Source organism: Spodoptera frugiperda, chromosome 18 (genome assembly GCF_023101765.2).
Source record: "Spodoptera frugiperda isolate SF20-4 chromosome 18, AGI-APGP_CSIRO_Sfru_2.0, whole genome shotgun sequence".
Lineage (NCBI taxonomy): Eukaryota > Metazoa > Arthropoda > Insecta > Lepidoptera > Noctuidae > Spodoptera > Spodoptera frugiperda.
Window position 1 is genome coordinate 9,342,270 of NC_064229.1, and position 17,929 is coordinate 9,360,198.

Here is a 17,929-nt window from a genome sequence, read left to right on the forward strand (position 1 = left end):
TAGTTTCAAGAGTTTGAGAGCCATGCTTCAGCACGAACGGGCCGGCTCGACTAGAGTAATAAAGAAAACCGACGTGAAAAAATAGTGAGTTGTGTGAGTGAGGCCCGATTACCCAATCTTCTACATCTTCCCAATCCCCGATTTCCCAACAACCCTTAAATTCCTAACCCCCAAAAGGCCGGCAAAGCACTTGTAACGCCTCTGGTGTTTCAGATGTCCATGGGCAGCAGCGATTGCTTACCATCAGGTGATCCGTCTGCTGGTTTACCGGCTTATACCATAAAAAAATGTTTCTGTACTTAAAGTTAGATGAAACTCATACACAGATATTATCTGTGCACCACTTAGTTATATTCTGCGAGTAAAATGGCTGTAGCAATCACGTTTATTCTAAAATCAGCCTTAACTTTATTCACCATAGAACTCAAACTGCACTACAAGCTAAATATCCGATGACGCGTCTCAATCATAAGCGCTATTACTCATGTCTATTTTGTAGACAACACAACAATTTTACTCAATGCTTTCATTGCCACCCTTATGTTAAGGACGTAAGGTTGAAAATTGAATATCAGTAAACAGATATAGTTTTAATTTAAAGGGGTATGAATGACCAGGAGTATAGAAGGGTTAGGAAGTCACCCTGTGCTGAGAGTACCATAACGAATTAGGATTATCTGCGCTCTTTGGAAATTAAAGCAAGACCTTTAATTACTTTTACGGTTGGGCGGTGACGTCACTATTTGTCTTGGCTATGAAAGATATCTATCAGTGATATGGTAGGGTTGAAACTGTGAATGAAATAAAAAATGGTTTAAGTAGAAAAAAATATAAAATAAACTTTTAATAGAAATTAGGCAAAACATGTAGATTTGCAAAAAAAAATTGCAAAAGGCTAACGTCACGCGGTATTCCCAGGCGGTCACCCATCCAAGTACTAACCGCGCCCGATGTTGCTTAACTTCGGTGATCGGACGAGAACCGGTGCTTTCAACATGGTATGGACGTTGGCGAATGAGTAACTGAATCTAGTTCTTACATGAAAAATATGAGTCATTTCAGATTTTTTATGTTAAGCAACGAAGGGCAATGATAAAAATAACTTTTTTTTTTTCTAGACTTCAGCTAAACTTACGTCGGCGTCTAGTCGAACAATTATAATGTAAGTTTATCAAGCTTTTGGAAGGCACAGCAGTGAGACGTATATCAATCGTGATCATTAGGGATGGGAAAGATAAAATTCGATAGTCGATATTATAAGTATTGGTTGTTCTTAATTGAACAATTTAGCTTTGGTTATTTTAAGAAAATGAATGCAATTAAGTAGGTTTTAAATACTGACAGTTAGGGAATGTTTCGTGTTAAGCTTTTAGCTTGTTTTTTTCTGAGTAATTTATATGATAATTATATGCAGTAGTGCTAGGATCTATTAACATTACATGATATTGTTAAAAGAAAATTTGCGTACTTCATTTTGGTTAAAAACAAGTTTATTGTTAGGTATTAAAGTCCGAAAAAATCCATGACTTAAGTGTAAGGGTTTTATAAAAAAAACTGGGTACAAAATAATATTTTTTATGTAATTAAAAAAAACTCCTATGGTTGTAAATTTTGGCAAAAGGCTAACGTCACGCGGTATTCCCAGGCGGTCACCCATCCAAGTACTAACCGCGCCCGATGTTGCTTAACTTCGGTGATCGGACGAGAACCGGTGCTTTCAACATGGTATGGACGTTGGCGAATGTAAGGCAGAATTTAACGATCTTATAAAAAATATGAGTCACTATTAGCATATTTTTTATGCCAAGTGACGCGACCGAGACCAGTTTTTTTTTATATCTAATAATAAATTGTATGTTCTGACATGGTTTCATTTACCTCGCGTCGAATTGAATTATTGTAATAACGACCACATCAAACTTAGTTTTCACTTAATTTTAAAATATCTGGTTTGGCACTGGATGTGTTTCTACAACTTTGTGACTTATGTTTTGTAGTAAGCCAAGACATTAAACATACTAAAGAACATAATATTTAAAACTTTTTCTAAGATGATCATTACTGCTTTAAATTAAAGAAGAAGTACCATATTTTCCATTACCATCCAAAACCTGCTACTCCCACCACCGTCGCCCACCCCGCGTATAATCCTGCGATGTAACCTCAGCGACAAATGTTGCCAATAAGAAACCTGTCGCGGCTGGATTAGTCGGCGTTAATTGAAGTTATTATTGTCACACTTTAGGGATGGGAAAGATAAATATCGATAGTCGATATTGCATTTCTTGTTTTTTGGTAAACATAATAGTTTGAATGTAAAAATTTGTGATAAAAAAAAATAGCAAAAGGCTAACGTCACGCGGTATTCCCAGGCGGTCACCCATCCAAGTACTAACCGCGCCCGATGTTGCTTAACTTCGGTGATCGGACGAGAACCGGTGCTTTCAACATGGTATGGACGTTGGCGAATGCTGAGTTGAATTTATAGTTCTTATATAAACGTATGAGTCATCACTAGTATATTTTTTTGCTTTGGATGACGACAAACATTTTTTATCTACAAACAGGTTATGATGTCTTACAGTTCTATTGACATTGAATGGAGTGTTTGTAGCATACAAGAATATTACTTCATCATGTGTGTAAACTAGTTAAGTAACTTAGTTAATCTACTTTATTAAATTGTTAGCAGGGTTGGGCACAATGGCTAAAAATACCCTAAAAAAAGAGGTTTTTTTCGGAAATTCACTATCAGTTTCAGGTTAATCTTGACCATATTATAAACTATTTAGACTCTGAGATACATAGTCCTACGACACATCGTTTTTGACTTATGGTCGTCTGAATGTTACTTTGTTGTATATTTTCAAAATGGTAGTTCGAATAAAAATCTTTTCTAAAAAACAATTGTTGCTCTAGTCGAAAGCTATGTGATGGTGTAACACCGAAACAAAGAGAAAGAAACAAAATTTGTTTTTTTTTCTCAAGTGTCTGCCCCATACGCAAGGTAAAAACAACCGACATTAACATTATAAGTGCGACATAATACTAGAATTTCATCTGCAAATGAATAAAAACACAAATGAGAGAATTAGAGGGTTTCTTTTCACTGCTCTTGCTGTAAGATAAGTACTTCTTTTTTCAATCTATCTATCAAAACGAAAACAGACCCGAAGCACCATGTAATAATTACAAATAATCCCGTAGGATTAAAAATAATAATTTAGCACCTATTCAGAAAATAAATTAACTAATCTCTTGCCCTTATAAGTATTATTTATAATTCGCATTTTCATTCAACCCCTAATATTATGACACATTTTAATTATGGAACGCGTCCGCCATTTTGATTTTAAACACTAATCCGCTTACTGTGGTGTAGTGATGGTGAAGTTAAATTACGTGTCTAGTTAGTGATGGGATGAGTTAATTTTAAAATTTTATCGATAGATTTTATTACAAAAATGTTGTGTAGGTAACTTGAGAAAAATGTTCTAGAAAAAATAATGAGTCGTACGACTAATGTTATTTGCTATAACAGAAACAGAACAGACAAATAATGTTGATATAAATATGTTGTAAATAGGTAATCGTAAAACTGGGCGCGATGTACATAAATAAAACTGTGATAAAATACATAATTTACTGCGATAAAGACAGATTATACAGACACACACGATATGGTTTTAAAATAGCGGCTCATGGTCACGGACATAACAAGACCTCGACAGATGATGTCATCAATGCTGACGTATCGTGCTATGAATAGGTAAAGTCTGTACTGAAGAGTAATTTTAGCTCAGCATTCGCCAACGTCCATACCATGTTGAAAGCACCGGTTCTCGTCCGATCACCGAAGTTAAGCAACATCGGGCGCGGTTAGTACTTGGATGGGTGACCGCCTGGGAATACCGCGTGACGTTAGCCTTTTGCTAAAATTTTATTTAACACTTATTAATGTTTCCGCTTTTATGCCTTACAATATTTTCATTTATTTAATTTTCAGTTATTTGAATTTATTTAACTAAAATATATTTTTAGTTTTAAGAAATTTTTTGTAGTAAAAGCTATTGATATTGTCTTTTTGATGAATTTCTGATAACCTTTGTATTGTGTTAATCATTTTGGAAAGAAAACATATTATTATGTTTTCTAACTTAATCACGATTGGTAATACGTCACTGCAGTGCCTTCCCACTAAGCTTGATAAAGAAATTACGTTATAAATGTTTGACTAGATGCCGGTGTAGGTAAGTCTCGAAGAATTATTAAAAAATAAGTTACTTTCATCATTGCCTTCCGTCGTTTAACGCAAAAAAACTTTAATGACTCATATTTTTTCAAGTAAGAACTAAGTCTTACTAAGTTATATAAGAATTAAGTATTTCAAGGCAAAGTTGTTTCCTGTTTACACTTTATCGCTGAGCTTCTTAACACATATTTTTAATCTAACGGGCAATTCTCCACGCGGTTGTGGCTATAGCACGAGTAACGGTAGATGATGTCATCGTGCTGCTATTAATAGGTCTACAGTCTATACTGAAGAGCAATTTTGACTCAGCATTCGCCAACGTCCATACCATGTTGAAAGCACCGGTTCTCGTCCGATCACCGAAGTTAAGCAACATCGGGCGCGGTTAGTACTTGGATGGGTGACCGCCTGGGAATACCGCGTGACGTTAGCCTTTTGCTATTTTTTTTAAATCACAAATTACTACATTCAAACTATTATGTTCACCAAAGAACAAAAATTGCAATACTGACTATCGATATCTATTTTTCCCATCCCTAAAGTGTGACAATAATAACTTCAATTAACGCCGACTAATCCAGCCGCGACAGGTTTCTTATTGGCGACATTTGTCGCTGAGGTTACATCGCAGGATTATACGCAGGGTGGGCGACGGTGGTGGGAGTAGCAGATTTTGGATGGTAATGGAAAATATGGCACTTTTTTAATTTAAAGTAGTAATTATCGTCTATGTGAAAGTTTTAAATATTATGTTCTTTAGTATGATTAATGTCTTGGCTTACTACAAAACATTAGTCAGGGAATGGTAGAATCAAATCGAGTGCCAAACCAGATATTTTAAAATTAAGTGAAAACTAATTTTGTTATGGTCGTTATTACAATAATTCAATTGGACGCGAGGTAAATGAAACTAGTGTCAGATTGTACAATTTATTATTAGATACAAAAAAACTGGTCTCGGTCGCGTCTCTTGGCATAAAAAATATGCTAAAAGTGACTCACGCTTTTAGTAAGATCTTTAAATTCTGTTCGTTGTTCGCCAACGTCCATACCATGTTGAAAGCACCGGTTCTCGTCCGATCACCGAAGTAAAGCAACATCGGGCGCGGTTAGTACTTGGATGGGTGACCGCCTGGGAATACCGCGTGACGTTAGCCTTTTGCAATTTTTTTTTACATTTAACTACAATTAGGATTTGACAAAACAATTGAATTACCAGTTGATTTAGTTCATTTTCTGTTATTTTTTGTGAATATATTTATCATTCCCATAAACATAATAAACTTTTAATAAAATTAACCTAAGTATATGACATATTATACATTGTTATGAAACATTTATAGAAAATGCAAGTCTTTCGATTGAAAGTATAATTATTGAGGTGTTGCAAACTTATACTACTCTCAAGAAATACAATCAAAATACAGAAGAATCCGTTTATTATGACTCCGCCTATATTGACCAACCGGTTATTATAACGTAATTGCATGACGAAGTTTGGTTTTCATATAAAATTCTTTATAAAAAAGTCGGATATAATGACTTCCCTTACAGTGACATGCCGCTTTATATGACCCATTTTTAATAAATTATGTCCGGTTATAATGACCGGCACGATTCTTTACCTTCAATAATGTTCGTTAATTCCCGACGACGTTCGGCACGTGCCTAGTTTTTGTTTTGAATCTCAGTGAGTAATTGACAGTTGAAGGTTACGCATTGTTTTTTCGTTTGTTATTGTGGAAAAAATGTCATCTCAACGTCGCAAAGCAGTCGAGGAAGCCCCATTACCTACCGCGGAAGAGGCATTAAAAGCTGCAGAATTATTATCACGATTTGTCCACAGCAATATTGAAAATGATAATTTGACCATAGCTATGTCTTCTATACACAATAGTATGAGAGTCTGTTTTTACAAAAGCAGACAAAAATTACGGATTACTTACAATAAAAAATACACTTGTATGTGTTATTATAATAATCTGCTGATTACGAGCAATTTTGATTTTGATTTAATATAACGAACATTATTGAAGGTAAAGAATCGTGCCGGTCATTATAACCGGACATAATTTATTAAAAATGGGTCATATAAAGCGGCATGTCACTGTAAGGGAAGTCATTATATCCGACTTTTTTATAAAGAATTTTATATGAAAACCAAACTTCGTCATGCAATTACGTTATAATAACCGGTTGGTCAATATAGGCGGAGTCATAATAAACGGATTCTTCTGTATGTGTTATTATAATAATCTGCTGATTACGAGCAATTTTGATTTTGATTTAATATGGTCTTACACATATGCAAATATACTATGTTTCTGTATTAAAATACTTAATACATACATATTTACATAAAAAAGATTTTCATTTATACATAACGCTTTGTATGACGTCCGCTTATTATGACGTGTTTGTCAATTCCTTTCGATGTCATTATAAACGGACTCTACTGTATATGATACCATACATAAGTTAGTAAAATGCTTAAAATATGGAAGGAAATAATTTTGTTTCCTTATATACCAACTTAGGCTTTTAAATAAGCACAATAAAAAATGTTAAGATTTATATTCACATGCCTCCTGCCTGTGTTTAAACTCGTAGATACATATTTATATAAACATATTTAAATGCCATATTATGGTGTTAAATCGACCCATTCACTAAAATGTGTAACAAACCAAAGATTAGAAATAAAAAATACATCTTTCATGGCATAGGTAGTATAGTAATATCACATACAATATTATATTCTTTCGTTGAGTTTTTAACCATTTAATTTTAAAAACTTGATTTCCCTTTAAAAAGTAAAAAATAATAAAAGAAACCTAATCTTAAAGTACCTAAGAATGTACTAATAATTCTAAAAAAAATACGTCGCGTTGGGGGACCGCTCCTAATTATTTCTTACTTCTCTACGATTTTTTCATAAGTATCACATGCTTGGTGTTAACATTAAAGTAAATTGATGTTTAAGTATGTAAGTGTGCAGTCCGTATTCATGCGGTCCCCCAACGTGACGTATTTTTTTTTTAGAATTATTAGTACATTCTTAGGTACTTTAAGATTAGGTTTCTTTTATTATTTTTTACTTTTTAAAGGGAAATTAAGTTTTTAGGTCGGGGGTTTTTTTAAATTTTTAATTTAATTTTTTATTTCATACTTTTTATAGGTAGGTTAGGTTAAGTTAGGCTTAGTATATTACATATGCTTACTATAATTTCAATTCTTGTTAAGGTATAAAATATTTTATTTTATTTTTAATTTTTTTTAAATTATTTATTATTATTTTTTAATTTTTTATTTTTGTTAATACGAAAAAATGATATCTTTCAATATTTTCTTTCAGTGCGGTTTCATTTGAGACCCCATCCACAGCCCCATCCCAGTATATTTGCAGACCTTCGGTTAATCTCTCGCTTACGTTACTTTCACCGCCCATAACTTTAAAACGGCTCAACCGATTTTCATCAAACATGTCTAAAAACACTCGCACATAAGTCCCCTTTAATACGAAAAAAACTAAATTGAAATCACTGCATCCGTTCGGGAGTTATGATGCCACAGACAGACAGACAGACAGACAGACAGACAGACAGACAGACACGTCAAACTTATAACACCCCTCTTTTTGCGTCGGGGGTTAAAAATAGCTGGCTTTACTCACTGTCGTGGCTATAATAAGATCTCGACGGATGATGTCATCAATGCTAACGTATCGTGCTATTAATAGGTCTACAGTCTGTACTGAAGAGTAATTTTAGCTCGACATTCGCCAACGTCCATACCATGTTGAAAGCACCGGTTCTCGTCCGATCACCGAAGTTAAGCAACATCGGGCGCGGTTAGTACTTGGATGGGTGACCGCCTGGGAATACCGCGTGACGTTAGCCTTTTGCTATTTTTTTTAACATAAGTTTAAATTACAATTTTATTATATTTTTTCTAACCAATCCTGTTAAATATTTTTCAAAATTTTGATGCAAGTATTTAATTTTTATTACGTTCCGTACCACATAAAAGTGATTTACCATGAATTTATGTTGGAATTCAAATTATCTAAAGCCATTATTGTTTCATATCTCCTTCCATCAAATTACAAGTCCAACAATATAAACATTAACATTAATAGCGGGTCAAAATTCAATGGCTCCAAAAACCAGGAATATCACCCATAGGACTTGTTTGCATAAAGAGCATTTCCACATAAAATCTTACGACACCTATGAACAAAGATGGAACACCACCACAAATAGACAAAACCAAGCAAAAATCAACCTTAATGCCTTTATAACAAAGTCGGTATATGGAAATGTGGTGGTAAAGAGGAGTTTGTAGGGGCTAGTAAAATCATTACCGCTTCGCTTTAAGCAGTATACCGTTTAAATTAAATGCAGGACAATGGTCAGCCGCTATTGGATCGTCTATAAGTGACGTAAGGCTAAGTTATGGCGGGATTAGCCCTTATCTTAATATCTCTGGATATTAACATCGTAACGGTAGATAATATAGGCAATCGGGATTCGGGATTCGGGACCCCCTTGCTTTGACAATTCGCTGGACAGTGCTTGTGATTTAAATTTTAAATGTGTTGTGTTAATTAAGATTGTTTACTGTATATTGTTGATTACGGATAACAACTGTTAAAAGGATTTTTGGAATTCAGTTATGTGGAAATTCACCTATGTGGAAAAAAATAAGAAGGTCAAATCCTTATACGGCTCCACATTAATTTGAGGCAATTCTGGACTTTTCTGAAAGTCCAGAATTGCCTCACATATTTAATTCTAGCAATATCCTTCATTATTGTGTGTTTCCTAGCACATTTAGAAAGCAATAAATGACGAATCTTCAAACTTGCTTCAAACTTCAAAATTATAACTATTGCTCTAAATGACTGGTTCTATCGATACGCACCACTTTTTTTAGTTTCTTGAGAACTTTCAGAAAAGACCCTTAAAATTTTATTCTTTTAACACACATTTCTATCATTATAAAATAACAATTTCTATCATAACTAACCAGTAGCTTTTAATTAAGTACGATCGTACGGACGACGTAAGTAACTAATGAAATGAAAAATCTCGCCCTGGACTATATAGAAAATATTAAGTACTTATTATTGTTGAAACAAAAAGAAATACGCCTAGATAATTTCTAGAAACAAGAAACTCCCATTTAACCAAGTATTAACCACCAACCAAATTCATATCAGAGTTATGAGACGAGTTCCACAGCCGGATTACATTCCGGCTATTGAGTCCCTATGTCCCTAGGGATGCCATATTGCCGTATTCTGAGCCACCATTGACGTTTGATGTCCGATTGCATAGATTTATGATATTATACAATGTAGTGGTCATCTAGAGGAATGCCTTTGAGCAGTCATGAGTTTAGTGCAAGATATTGATTAAGGATTGATGTGGAAAGTAGTCACTGTAGGTATTGTTAGGTGAATAGTGGCGTAATCGTTAATTGTTGCTGTAGGTTTTTTGGCAGGCGCTTATTTTGGTAATTTTTTTTGGAGACTGATAATGAATGTTATTTATTTGGAATTCTAGAATGTTACAGAAAATATTGTTTTCCTGTTATATCTATATATTCATCATTAAATATGAAAAAGAGCCATAAAATACAAAAAAATACAAACCACTAATTCGACGATTTTTTTAATATCCACTGTTTTTACGAACTTACAACCGTTATACCGCTATGATAACATTTTAAGTCCAAAACCATCTACATACATTCCAAATTCCAAAGCATCTTCACCCCTATTTACAAACACCTACCCCACAAAACGCATTAAAACACAAAACACGCTGTTGAAAGGCTAACAAAGTGTAACAAATGAGTGTAATTTGTAACAAACCTTTGTGTTACATTACAATACTGATACAAAGCGTTAAGATACTGTCCAGGAGCTAATGTACTTTATAACTAGTTTGTTTGTGATTAATTATGGTGATTTTTTTATTTCAGATGGGTCCCAGTATGGTGCCTGATTCGGAGCTGTTGACTACCTAGCGGGTTTACCGGGGCTCCGGCTCGAACCAAGTGTATTCATTACTGAATATTAAAAATTTACAAAATAATCATAAACATAAACCTTTTAGAACTTGTTATTATAAACTTGACAACATTTTTCGTCATTTTTAGTTAGATTATGTATTAGTATAAGGCATGATGGGACTGGCATACACGTGCGTATAAAAGTCCCTAAAAATAAATAAAGAGAAAAAAAAACACTTTTCGACTGAATATCGTACAAATTAATAAAAATAAAAATGTATCTTATCTATATAAAAAATAAATTTTATTCTCGATACAAATAAAGGCCCATTTTAATAATTTTCAGACCAAAAAATTCCAAAAGAATTGCTCCGCCGTAACAGTGTATGACACTGCCGTGACCAGGATTCGAACCTGGGTTACTACGGCCACAACGTAGGGTCCTAACCACTAGACGATCACGGCTATCGGAGCGGGTAGCAGCCTCGTCGAAATTTCCGGCCGGTTACCTAAAGCGTGACGTCATGCGTCAGACAGAGATAGCCAACATACTTCCATCTCTTTCCTACCGTTGCATAATTTTGTTGTGACAAAGTTTGTGAATCATGGTCTGTATAAATAAATATGTTGAATGAAAATAAAAGAGTACGATAAAAAACGTCTTTTGTGTTTCAGTGTCTAGAAAAACTGTCTATAGTATAGACTCTATACAATATACATTTCAGTTGAAGCTGTAGACTGACTCATAGTCATAACAAACTTCCTAATAAAGAAAAACATCACGCCTATTTATTTAATCACAAAAAACAAAATAAAAAACTAACCAAACAAATCCACACATTACCAAAATAGAAAGAAAATAACCAAACAGACATAATAAGTAAAATTGTACAATTACTCAGTCCAATGACCACATTCGGGTTCGATTCTCGGTCAGTAAATTGGTAAGCAATTACGTGACACGTGTCATTTGTGGGTTTATGACAGAAAAACTAGTTTTGTGAATGGAGGAAAGAAAATAATTCCCCCTTTTTGTCATTATAAGTAGGAGATAAATAAATAAATGTTTTGAGAAAATACAATTACATTTTGTGTAATCTAAAAGCTCTGTGTAAATACATTAATTCTATTTGATTGACAAATAAATAAAGACATGGGCTCCTGACATATTTATGTATAATCTGGGTATTTATTAAGCATATATCTAAACCCTTACCTACTAAACTACTAACAATTAAATATTAGGCAAATGGTTTTTTTCTCCCGATCGGCTGCTCAGTTTCTTCATTGTGTTTGGCTGCTATCAAGATATTTTTTTTTATGTTTTTTATAACAATTTACGTATACAATCGAACAAAGGTGGGCTTAGTGCCGAATAGCATTCTCTCTCTCTCATCCGCAGGGTTTGACAAGTATCTAATATGTGATAACCGGAGGTGTAAAAGGGACAGAAATATCTCATGACAGAAAATGTGTCAAAACTTCATTGGTAAATAGCGAAGTAATTATTCAAAAAAAATGCAATGTGCCACCATGGAATTAAATACATGAAAATGTGCCCAAATGTATGAATTTTGTCATTTATAAGATTAGTGCACCTAACTTAATTTTTTTGTTTCTATTACTACATCTATAGAAAATACACACAAAAATCATCGTCATCAATATTTTAACCGTGTGCGTGCTACTTAGGGTAAATTGTACCCCAACAGGAATTATTTAAACAAGCTCATTCATTAACAAAAGGCATTTCCTTGTACGAAGTCATTTTTATAGTTAACGGTAATTGGGCATTTGATTGGTGGGTTGTGGTGTTAAAAAATAATGAAGTAGTGTTTGACGGGTTGTTATAAGTGATTACGGTGGTTAAACTCATAACCCTCCTTTGTGTTGCGTAATCGGGTAAAAGAAAGTGTGTGTAAGCGTTAGACAAAGTTATTTGTGAATGGTGACGGCAATGAGGGTATGGGAACTCTTTTAGGTATGCTGTAGGTACATAATGAATTGTGAACTAGTTTCTGCCAGCATTTGCTTGTACTCGCATCTAGGATAAATAGGAATTTGTCATACTATTTCAGGTTCACGGACAGACTGACGGACAATTCAATTTGACGTTTCAAAAGTGCCTAATTAAGGATTAATTGAAATAATGTTTTTGACTTTGACTTTATTTAGTTTTAGTGAGCTGGAAATTGCAAGTTGGAGATCACATTTCAAAATGTTCAGATTTACCAGAGAGCAGGACACGGCTTAGTCTTCAGTACTATTCATTCCAGGACGTGAAACAACGCTTGCGTTGTGTTTCGTTGTGAGAGTGAGGTTACCGAAGGCTCAATTACCCCCTTCCCAATCCGCTATTCCCCAACAACTTGCACTCGTAACGCCTCTGGTGTTTCGGGTGTCCATGGGCGGCGATTACTTACCATCAGGTGATCCGTCTGCTCATTTACTGGCTTAAAGGTACCATAAAAAAGAAAACACTTATCGAAATCATTTATCTGAAAAGACATCACCCAAAAACTTTTTTAACAACATCCCTCACTCCTCAACTACCATTCACTATTGCAAAACAAACATCAACGAAACTGCATCTTAGAAAATTGTAGCTATCATTCCTTTCTACCTTTCACAGCGGGACATCTAAGGCGAGTCAAATCGCCAAACACATTTACCAACTCAACTTTGCTGTTACATTCAGTACCACTAACCTTTATTTTAAATGTGTTAAGGTTTGAAATTGGTTGTGTTTTGGTTTTGCGATGGTAATGATAACTTGGTTCTTGTATAATGAGTACCATCTATAAGGTATTGTGTTTTGATGGTCCATCGTTTCATAGTTTCTGTTGTATGGTCTAAGGAAATGGTTATGTTTTAGATCCGAAGTTTGGCAAGTTTGAATGGGCTTGCAGCTGGAAATTATAGCCAGTTTAGTTTATTGTCTGTCTGTCTGTTTTGATGTGTAGAGATAAATGTTATAATATACGTAGTGTATTGTGAAGGAAACTGTCTAAGTTTCATAACTATATCTGTTCGAATTCCTTTTAGTATAATTTTCTAATCAAAATGTTTGATAATGTGTACGTAATAGACATAATTTTGATGTTCTTGTTAGCGAAGCATAATTATAATAATATTATAAAAAAATATATTAGAATTTGTAAAAATGCATAATGTGCAAAATTTTGGCAAAAGGCTAACGTCACGCGGTATTCCCAGGCGGTCACCCATCCAAGTACTAACCGCGCCCGATGTTGCTTAACTTCGGTGATCGGACGAGAACCGGTGCTTTCAACATGGTATGGACGTTGGCGAATGCCGAGCTAAAATTGCTCTTCACTATAGACTGTAGACTTATTAATGGCACGATAACAATTATCGGTCGTTAGTCTTATCATAGCTCTACATCTACAACGTGCTACAAGTTACAACCACGTGGAGAATTGGCAGTTAGATTAAAAATATGTGTTAAGAAGCTCAGCGATAAAGTATTAACAAGAAACAACTTTGTTTTGAACAACTTAATTCTTATATGAAAAAATATGAGCCATTGATTTTTTTTTTTTGTTAAACGACGAAATGTAGGGATAAAAATAACATTTTTCTATTCAATCTACTAGACTTACCCTTCTAGTCGAATAAATTATACAATTTCATCAAGCTTAGTAGAAAGACCCTGCATTGAAACGTATTTTCAATTGTGATTCGGTAGCTAGACCTAAATAATAGATATTTTTTTCTAAAATGAATAACTAACACACTAAGTAGGTTTTTAGATATTAATCAAAACGACTATATCAATACCTGAATTAATGAGTATTAAATTAATGTAGTACCTTTAAGAGACCTAGAAACTTTAAGCAAATATTTTTTAGAAATAAACTGAATAACTGTTTTTTTTTTTAGAAATAACTGTATTTACGTTAAATAATAAAAACATAGGTAATTAAAAATAACATAAAAAACAAAAACGATAGTTTAAAATAAAAATTAGCAAAAGGCTAACGTCACGCGGTATTCCCAGGCGGTCACCCATCCAAGTACTAACCGCGCCCGATGTTGCTTAACTTCGGTGATCGGACGAGAACCGGTGCTTTCAACATGGTATGGACGTTGGCGAATGCTGAGCTAAAATAGCTCTTCATTATAGACTGTAGACCTATTAATAGCACAATGACGTCATCTGCCGTTACTCGTGCCATAGCCACAAGTCCACAACCGCGTGGAGAATTGCCAGTTAGTTTAAAAATAAATGATAAGAAGCTCGGCGATAAAGTGTAAACAGGAAACAACTTTGCTTTGAAAGACAGTATATTTTTTGTTGCTAAGTAAGTACAAGCATTTTGGTTTGGTACACAATTGTAGCAAAATGGTTGATTTAGGACTTGTTTCACAATGTCTAGATAGAATTAAGAACGTAATTTGTTTGTGCTAGCTGTTTCATAAGTTTATCTGGCACTTATAGGAAGGTGGTAGTGTGACTTTTACCGAGTCATATTATGTACTTTCTAAGACAGACACCACTGACAAACGGTGAAGGAAAACATCGTGAGGAAACCTGGGCTTATTGATTTCTAATTATAAGTTTGAAATCGCCAACCCAAGCAAGCGTGGCGATTAATGCTCAAACCTTCTCCGTGTGAGAAGAGGCCTTTGGTCAGCAGTGGCCACTTATAGGCTGATCTGATAATGATTATGATAAGGGCATGATAATTACATAGATATTAAATTCATAAGACAATTACAATAGTAAATTAACGCAATCAACTGTTAATTAGTTTGTTAGTGATATAAATCTGATAATTAGTGGTAGATAATGATGAGGTAGCTATGTGTTACTGTTTAGTTATTCGTAGATACTGAATTAATGATAACTCAACATAACTATTAACACAAATGTTTAGTGTATTAGTACCTACAATAATGTATGTATGTATTTAAAATAATACTTACAGATAAGGCACGAACGGCCCGGCTCGGCCGTGATAAGGTAACCGACGTGAAATAACGCTTGCGTTGTGTCACAGAATAATAGTTGTGTGCCCGATTATCCAATCCACCTTCTCAATCTTCCCAATTCCCGATAACACAACAACTCTTTATAATTCCTAAAAGGCCGGCAACGCACTTGTAACGCCTCTGGTGTTTTTGGTGTCCATGGGCAGCGGCGATAGCTTACCACCAGGTGACACGTATGCTTGTTTACCGGCTATACCATATCTACCTAAGTATTAACAAAATTTTTATTGTATTCGTAACTACCTACAAATGTATGTATGTATGTATTTAAAATAATACAGATAAGATAATGTTTAAATGTGGGAGAACTATGCTCCAGCACGAATAGGCCGGCTTGACCGGAGTGATATATACGGTTTCACAGAAAACCGACTTGAAACAATGCTTTGTTGAGTAAGTGACGGGAACCGGCAACACGCATGTAACACCTCTGGTATTTCGGGTGCCAATAGGCGGAGTCGATTGTTTACCATCAGGTGATCCGTCTGCTCGTTTATACCACTAAAAATATTTCCATTTATTTTTTTACATAGGTGCTGTTATTATTTCCTATTCTGAGTTTATACAAAAGGTGTTTTGTTTTTGTGTGCCCGTTTGCACAATAGGCTTGAGTCCTACAATTCAATAATGGAAGTCATAAAGCTGTCGAACAAGGGATTTACCTGCTCAGTAAAATTATACTTCTTATTTGTATAGTCGATATTAACTTTAGCTTAAAATGTCTATTCGTCAATAAGCCATAACAAAACATTCCTTTCGAACGTTCATAAACGAGTTAGAACAATAATACAGGTTGGGTAGTTCTTAGTAACATTACTGTGTATGCGCATAGATAAATAACAAATTACTCATTCGTTGGCAAAAAAATACGACAGTAATACAGTATAATTTTATACTGAAGAGTAATTTTAGCTCAGCATTCGCCAACGTCCATACCATGTTGAAAGCACCGGTTCTCGTCCGATCACCGAAGTTAAGCAACATCGGGCGCGGTTAGTACTTGGATGGGTGACCGCCTGGGAATACCGCGTGACGTTAGCCTTTTGCCATTTTTGTTCACAAATAAGACCCGGTTTTTTTTTTGTTTACAACTAATAATATTTATCTTTCATTTCTATATTGCGTGTTAACTATCTGAACGATTTAATTGAAATATTCAAAGCATCTAATTATTTTAATTGGCAACAAGATTGATGAGTTATTTTACACTAATTTGAGGACATTATCTAAGTAATGGATGGGCTGTGTATTTTATTTAATTAATTAAACAACATTTTTGTGTTAGGAGGATAAATTAGAAAAATATTGTACTTATTAATTAATGTTTTTAAACGCACGAAACGTCATGACTTGACTTAAATACGTAGTTGAGACATAGTAATGTGTATTAAAATTATTGACTATTCGCATATTCTTATCTATTCGTATTCCCGAATATTCGCACATTTTTTGACATTCGTATTCACATTCGCTTTACAAAATTACATTCGTTACATCACTGATATGGATGCAATAGTCATTTTCGTTTGATTTGGTTTCATTTGACGCACTTAGGTGTCAATTTAATAAAATGTTCTATATAGGGCTATTTTGAATATAGGCTTACACGTCAAAGGCTAACTAACTTACTTATGAAAACTGGATATTACACTTGAGACATGGTAGTCTTGGTGTGTGTCTACTCCTATGAAGACGCATTCCTACGTATACCAAGTAGGTAATTTTACAATAACCCAAACAGTTGATTAAAAACAATTTGTTCCAAATCTCATAACAAGCAACATTTACACAATATAACATAACACCCCGATAATTCAATAATGGCAACCCCAAAACAAAATTGTATCAGACTTAACGAAATCAAAATGTTTATCATATAACTAATAGGAAATAATCACTGGCAACACTATACTGACAAATTCTATTGTCAAACTCTATTTGATATTGGGACTGACAATTTTCGAAATGCAATCGTTAATTTATGCACCCCCTGTATAAGGGTGGTGGGTTGATGTAGGATCGTGTTAGAGGATAGTCCACATATGTATTGGATATTTGGGTAAAATGTTTTGATTGAATATTTGAGCCTTGATAAGTTATTTACTATTATATATCGCCACGCCGTCTATCCCTGAAGGGGCAGGTAGAGGTGCACATTCTGGCACTGTACAATGCACACTCACTTTTCACGAATTATGCTGTAAGTTCCATGTAATAGGAGGTGAGCCTATTGTCATACACCGGGCACATTTTCAGACTCCCTGCTACTAGGTACTGAGAAATTTTCGAAAATCCGAAAAAGCCAACACTTTGCCCGTCCCGGAAATCGAACCTGAGACCCCTTGCCCGATAGTCGCACTTAACACCACTCGGCCAAAGAAGCATAATTAATTATTTAGGTATCCAGCATGGACTAATAAATTGGTATGTAATTGTGATTTCAGTGATGACAGACAAAACTAAATGTGGGGTAATATGTCATATAGTACATAACGTAATACATTAGACCTGTCCAACTACTATACATATAAATCTTGCTCCATAATAAAGATATTCATACAAAAATACAGTAAATAATTAGCTAACTAATGTGTATAAATAGTGTAAGTCATCAATCTTGTTCTTGTTGCCAATTAAAATAAT

General features: G+C 34.3%; 11 non-coding genes across 11 annotated transcripts; 5 read left to right on the forward strand and 6 right to left on the reverse strand.

The window, feature by feature from the left end:
- Positions 1 to 893: 893 nt before the first annotated feature.
- On the reverse strand, positions 894 to 1,012 carry LOC118278305 (5S ribosomal RNA). Its single transcript, XR_004783846.1, has one exon. It is a non-coding gene; the product is annotated as a 5S ribosomal RNA (ribosomal RNA).
- A 608-nt stretch (positions 1,013 to 1,620) lies between these two features.
- On the reverse strand, positions 1,621 to 1,739 carry LOC118278317 (5S ribosomal RNA). The gene has a single exon (XR_004783857.1). It is a non-coding gene; the product is annotated as a 5S ribosomal RNA (ribosomal RNA).
- A 608-nt stretch (positions 1,740 to 2,347) lies between these two features.
- LOC118278328 (5S ribosomal RNA) lies at positions 2,348 to 2,466 on the reverse strand. Its single transcript, XR_004783868.1, has one exon. It is a non-coding gene; the product is annotated as a 5S ribosomal RNA (ribosomal RNA).
- Positions 2,467 to 3,808: 1,342 nt separating this feature from the next.
- LOC118278340 (5S ribosomal RNA) lies at positions 3,809 to 3,927 on the forward strand. The gene has a single exon (XR_004783876.1). It is a non-coding gene; the product is annotated as a 5S ribosomal RNA (ribosomal RNA).
- A 639-nt stretch (positions 3,928 to 4,566) lies between these two features.
- On the forward strand, positions 4,567 to 4,685 carry LOC118278341 (5S ribosomal RNA). Its single transcript, XR_004783877.1, has one exon. It is a non-coding gene; the product is annotated as a 5S ribosomal RNA (ribosomal RNA).
- Positions 4,686 to 5,290: 605 nt separating this feature from the next.
- On the forward strand, positions 5,291 to 5,409 carry LOC118278306 (5S ribosomal RNA). Its single transcript, XR_004783847.2, has one exon. It is a non-coding gene; the product is annotated as a 5S ribosomal RNA (ribosomal RNA).
- A 2,623-nt stretch (positions 5,410 to 8,032) lies between these two features.
- Positions 8,033 to 8,151, forward strand: LOC118278307 (5S ribosomal RNA). The gene has a single exon (XR_004783848.1). It is a non-coding gene; the product is annotated as a 5S ribosomal RNA (ribosomal RNA).
- A 2,512-nt stretch (positions 8,152 to 10,663) lies between these two features.
- On the reverse strand, positions 10,664 to 10,735 carry Trnah-gug (transfer RNA histidin (anticodon GUG)). Its single transcript has one exon. It is a non-coding gene; the product is annotated as a tRNA-His (tRNA).
- A 2,726-nt stretch (positions 10,736 to 13,461) lies between these two features.
- LOC118278324 (5S ribosomal RNA) lies at positions 13,462 to 13,580 on the reverse strand. Its single transcript, XR_004783864.2, has one exon. It is a non-coding gene; the product is annotated as a 5S ribosomal RNA (ribosomal RNA).
- Positions 13,581 to 14,266: 686 nt separating this feature from the next.
- On the reverse strand, positions 14,267 to 14,385 carry LOC118278308 (5S ribosomal RNA). Its single transcript, XR_004783849.1, has one exon. It is a non-coding gene; the product is annotated as a 5S ribosomal RNA (ribosomal RNA).
- A 1,823-nt stretch (positions 14,386 to 16,208) lies between these two features.
- On the forward strand, positions 16,209 to 16,327 carry LOC118278309 (5S ribosomal RNA). The gene has a single exon (XR_004783850.1). It is a non-coding gene; the product is annotated as a 5S ribosomal RNA (ribosomal RNA).
- Positions 16,328 to 17,929: the final 1,602 nt, after the last annotated feature.